The sequence below is a fragment of the Tinamus guttatus genome, unplaced genomic scaffold (genome assembly GCF_059628265.1).
Source record: "Tinamus guttatus ecotype Peru unplaced genomic scaffold, ASM5962826v1 Tinamus_guttatus_pri_ptg000566l, whole genome shotgun sequence".
Taxonomy (NCBI): domain Eukaryota; kingdom Metazoa; phylum Chordata; class Aves; order Tinamiformes; family Tinamidae; genus Tinamus; species Tinamus guttatus.
This window is the reverse complement of record NW_028289100.1, coordinates 149,487-154,935: the sequence shown is the minus strand read 5'-3', so window position 1 is coordinate 154,935 and position 5,449 is coordinate 149,487.

Sequence of the window (5,449 nt, the reverse complement as noted above, 5' to 3'; positions counted from 1 at the left end):
CCTCGCGCCGCCAGGTCCAAAGCGCCGCCAAGGGGGTCCCCCCGCGGCGCCGGGGGACACGGGAAGGAGCCGGGGGGTCCTCAGGGAGGGACATCCCGGCCCCTCGGCCGCTGCTCCTCGTGCGTCCGCTCCTGAGCCCCGGGAAGGAGGCGGGATGCGCGAGCTCGGGTTCGGGAAGCATCTCTAGGCTTTAGAGGCGTGGATGGAGATTTTGACATGGCTTTCCACAGCGTGCATTCGGATGGGAATTATGGATTCGAACAGCTGGCCCTGAATCGCTGGAATAAATTAGATGGCGCAGGGTGTAATTAATTCACAAGGAGCTAACAAGCCAGACGGGAACTGATAATCCCATGGATCTGGCTTTGATAAAACATGACCAAATAATCCCGTGAAAGCTGTAATTGTGAAAATCTCCTTGCCTCCCCCTTCCCAGCCTCCTTTTATGCGAAGAGAGCAGCAACAGAATTCTCAGTGACATCTTTGCCTATCTAGCCCTGAAAGGAAAAACGAGAAGCTCCCCAAACCTTGGGATCCATCCGAGATGTGAGAAATCCCAGTTCGCTGGTGCCTGCGCGTTTGAACCTTGCTAGCACACACTGAGCACTTTGCAGATATGCAGGTACGGGTCTGTTTAACCAAGGGGGCTTTCCCCCGAAGTAGAGGCAGTCACTGCTGGTGGGAATGGGGACGTGGGTAACTCCTGGTGACACTCCATGTGCTACTAGTGAGCTAAGTGATGCCCTTTCCTCCCGCGGTGGCGCTGGCAATTTTCGCTTCGCAGAACGGGCAGGCACCGTTTTAGGTGTGCGAAGGAGCAGGGTTGGACTGTATGGAAGCCTCCGTTGGCAGCTTGCTGATCCTGAAAAAAAGCAATGGGGAACTTCAACAGCGAGCCCAAGGTCTCGCTTCAAAACGCGGTGCTGCTCGTCCCACCGCATCCCCCTTCCTTCTCCTGCTCCCGCCCAGAGTAGAGGCTGGATCCCACATGGGATTTTATACCTCCCTTGGCTCCTCCTGAGGAGATCTGTTGTTCCCCTCTTGGCAACGCTGTTCTAACTCTTCACCAGAATGTATTTCCTCCTCAATTCCCGTTGCAGTCGGTCTTTTTTTCCGGATTATGTCGGCCTTTTCCGGCAGGGAAGCCATAGCCTGCGGGAGCAGCAACCATCAGGACACGCGGGCTCGTTTTCCTGCTCTGCCTCCACTACCAACTGCGTGGCCTTGGGCAAGTCACTTGACCTCTCTGTGCCTCAGTTCTCCCATCTGTAAAATGGGGTTAAGTCATAGACAGGCACTTCTGTAAAGCACCTGAATGTCTCCCGACGGGAAGTGCTGGGTGAATCCTGAGTGCAAAGCGATCCCTGCCTTCAAGCTATTTAGAGGTTTCTTGGGGCTTTTTGGTTTTAACGAGGTGAAATCAAAAACTGCATCCAGGTTTGCCCGGTTCTTCCTTCGTGGTAAAGTGCTAAACCCTCCAGCCTGCCTGGGAGGAAAATCTCAAGTACTTCATGTGGCTCTTCCCGCTTTGGGGGGATTCAGGCTGTAGAAGAAGTGTCAGGACCACCGAAGAGCCCGTCGGCATTTTCTTTGCCGTAGGCTCTCCGTTTGCATACAAAACCTTGTTTATTCCCAGCTGGAATCGCCAGGAGATTCCTTTTAGTCTCGCCTTTATTTTGTGCTTTGCCTTGGTCATTTCTCCTGCTGCTGGTTGGACCTCAAAGGGCTTAGATGTTTGGAGGAACGTGCAGCATCTCAGATGCTTGGCCAGAACGGATGGTGGGGAGCTGGCAGGACAAACAAGCCAAGCTCCCAGAGAGATTTGGGGTAGGAGTTTGTTCTTTTATCCCTCTGGCAAGAAATTTCTGCTTCTGAAGGAGGTTCCGCTCCCTCTTCCATGAGGGAGCAAGGTTAAAAGGAGAACACAGCTGCATCCTTCCGAATCTCAAAGCCCTGACTTAGGTTCGAGCCGCTTGACAGAGAATCCTCCAATTCAACAAGGAGATATTTTTCAAGCTTTAACAACTTAATTTAGGTGATCTTCAAAACATGAGCGAGTTTGTTTCCAGAAGGAGGGAGGCTCTCTTAGAAATACCTCTCTTTCCAGCCTGGATCAGGGCATTTCTTTAAGTCTATGATGAGTGACCTGCTGTAACGCCATCGGCAAACGGAGTGAGAATTCACCTTTGCTAATGGTAGGACTGTTCCTTTTATTTGAGTGCGTTTTAGGGATTTTTTGCCCTAGAATCCGCTCGGATCCGAACTGATTCGATATCATTTGCACATCGGGCAAGCTCTGCCCGCGTAACCTCAGCCGGCTGCTGTAGGCGTAAGAGAAGCCGGCTCGCGCCCCGGGAGCAGGAGCGGGAGATGGACCGGCTCCGGCACCGTCTCCAGGCGCTCCCGGGAGCCTCGTGCTGCCCGCTGCCCCGGAAGGATTCCCGTTGGGCCAGGGTGCTCTCCAGGTGGCATCCGGGCACCGCATCCCGCCGGGAGCGGCTGCGGACCTCCCCCTTCCGCCGCGCTTTCCGCGAGGGCCTCGGCGAGAGTCTCTTTTCCTTTTGCAGGTGTGTTGAGCAGCTGGGCCCCTGCTTTTCTTGGCCCTCGAGAGGCTGGAGCCGCAGCCCTCTCAGCCGCGTGCCCGCCGCGATGCTGCATCGGGGACAACAGGGCACGTCGTGGAGGAACCTCTTTCCTCAACCACCCCTAACTCCTTCCAGCCGCCTCTCCGCCGCCTTCCCGGCCGTGGATGGAGCCGAGCTTGTCCCCGTAGAGCACTCACCTCCCCGTAGACTCCTGGCCCCGCTTCGGCAGCCGGGCGGTCTCTCCTTTTGCTTTGGCAGCTTCCTCGCTCCTCCTCTGCTTTCCCTGCCTTGCAGGGGGCTCTTCTCCCGCCGACCTGGGACGCTGGAGCCGCGTCAGAGCCGGTTCATCCCCATCCAAGCTCCGTTTCGTTTCGCTGGTTTGCAAACACGGCTGCTGCTTCCTTTTTTTATTTTTATTTTTTTTCTTTTATGCTGCAAAAATATATCTTTACCTTCACGTCCTTGGACCCACCTCTCTTCTTTTATGAGCTTGTCCAAGGTAGGCGGCTCTGGCTCTGCTGGTGACTGCACGATTCCTCCTCGCATAGTGCAAATGTGGTAAAAAGTTTAGGAGGACCCCCAGAAAGTCCCAGGTAAAGAGAAATAAGTTGCTTACGCTCCCTGCCTCAGTTTCCCCATCTGCAAAATGGGAATAACAGCTTTGCTCTACCTACCTCCAAGGATGCTGGGGGACCTGGGGTGACCAGAGCAGGGAGGATGCTTTGGAGGTGCCCTTGAAGGCCCTTGGAGATGGTACCTGCTGGTGTTGAGTGTCTGGGAATGGTGCTTCGTGGAGGAAGAAGGGGATTTGCACTCGTTGAGTAAGCCAGGAGCAAGCAGAGAGCCCTATGCAAGTCTTGGGGTTGGAGAAGTGAAGGAGGAGAAGGGATCGGAGACCCAAGTGGGATGTGGCACAGTCTTGTGTGCCGGTTTCTCCTCTCCCTTAAGGCTGTGATGCCCAGTTTGGGTTTCTGAGTTCTGGGTTGGTTTCTGCACGTGTTTTCAGCTGCAGTTCTTGGCTTGGGGGATTTTGCAGAGGCTACGGAGTGGTTTTCCTGTGAGAGTTGCAGTCTGACTTCACTTCTGCGTGGCCTCGGGCTGGCGGAGTTGGGGCTTTTTATGGGAAGAAATCTCCTCAAGGAACCAGAGGAAAAAGCAATGTATATATGAGATGTATAAATACATAGAGAAGCATAGGACAAAGATAGGCACGTATGCAGAAGTCCGATATATTTGCATGTAAAGGGGGATGTTTGTCGCAAGGGGAGAGTGTTTAGAGCCTTAGTGGAGGGCGGGAGATTGGGAAGGGCAAAGCCAGGAGGGTTGGGAGCAGCCGGAGCCCAGGGAGCCTTTGGAGATGGAGAGACACAGGCCTTCATTGCGTCCCCGCTCCTGCTATGCAGGATTTCGTTTTTCCCCCTTTTTTTCCCTCTATTCACGACGTGTAACTCTTTGCTGGTCCGTACAGTCTCGTGGCTTTGTTTTTCTCCCCGTTTAGATGTGTTTCGGCCTGGCGGGTTTGTGCCCTTTCAGCTCCGCCGCTTGTCCCGCGGGGTGGAAGCGGCTGTCCCCATCCCGCATCCCAAGGCAGGCCATCCCCATCCCGAATCCCGAGGGCTCCGCGTGTGCTTTTGATATGTGCATGGATGGACGAGACCCATAAAAATCCCGGGGGGTGGGAGGGTAAGAGACAGGGACAGACGGGGTGGTCGAACGCATGCGATGTAGTGGTACATAAGGGTTTTCCTAGGGCTTGCAGTGGGACTCGAGGGAGGAGCGAGCAGATTCATTGCTTTTCCATCAAAATCCCTCTTTTTCCCACAAGGGGATTTGTGGTCCTAAAGCCCCTCTGATTTCACGTCCCCCCTCCTCAACCCCTAACTGAAAAACCCCGGCCTGAGGAGCGAGCCCTAGCCTCTCTAGGAACCCCGAGAGAAATATTGGTGGATCGAACCTGCATTGTATATAAAATTATACAAATATATATTTACTTTCTATTTTAGAGGTGGGGGGGAGGGAATAAGTATTTAAAATAATTCCTTAGGTAATAGGCATCGGAGACTCCCGTGCAGCGCAGGAGAGGCTGTCGGAGGTAGAGAGTCCAAGTAGCCGGAGCAGAGCGAGTATTTTTACATTATATTGTGTTTCTGCTTCTCTGCTTCTCCATCCACCTATAAATAGGCAAAAATATATATACAAAAAAACCTATATATATATAAAAAAATATATATCTAAGTCACATAGCTGTTTTATTTTTGTATCCATGCCTGGCGCTGTTTGAGCAATACAGTAGCGAGGGAGAGAGCGGTGTTTTGCATGTGCTTTTCTTTCTTGTCCCCGCTTTTCTCTTCTTTTTCCTCAGTGCAGCAAGTGGAAATTCAGCTGACAACGGTGCTACTTTTCCCGGGGAAAGAGGAGGGAGCTCCGTAGGGCGCTCGCTTCCGTAGGGAGCCTGGCGGGCTCCCGCGTGGGCTATAGGTGCCCTCTTTGCAGGCACTTAAATACCTCTGCAAATCCCAGATTTTGGACCTTGGAGGTGCTTTCTAGGTGCCGCGGAGGCTCCTCTCCCGCGGCGGAGGGAAAAGCGGGATGGGGATCCGGCGTTTCCCGCCCCGGCAGGGATTTCTGGCACTGCGGCCCGGCTGCTCGCGGGCCCGGCGCGGAGGTGACTCTTCCTTCTTCTAAGCAATAGTAGCCAGAAGCTCCGGGCGACTCTTCGGAGGCCGCAGGAGCCAGGAGGGAGGATGCTGCCGGTTGCGAGGGAGCTGGAGGACGGACCCAAATCCTTGCCCCTGGATCGGGGCCGGGTGTGGGACACACCAGGATGGGAACAGCTCTCTTTCCCACCAAGCAGCGCGCGGGAA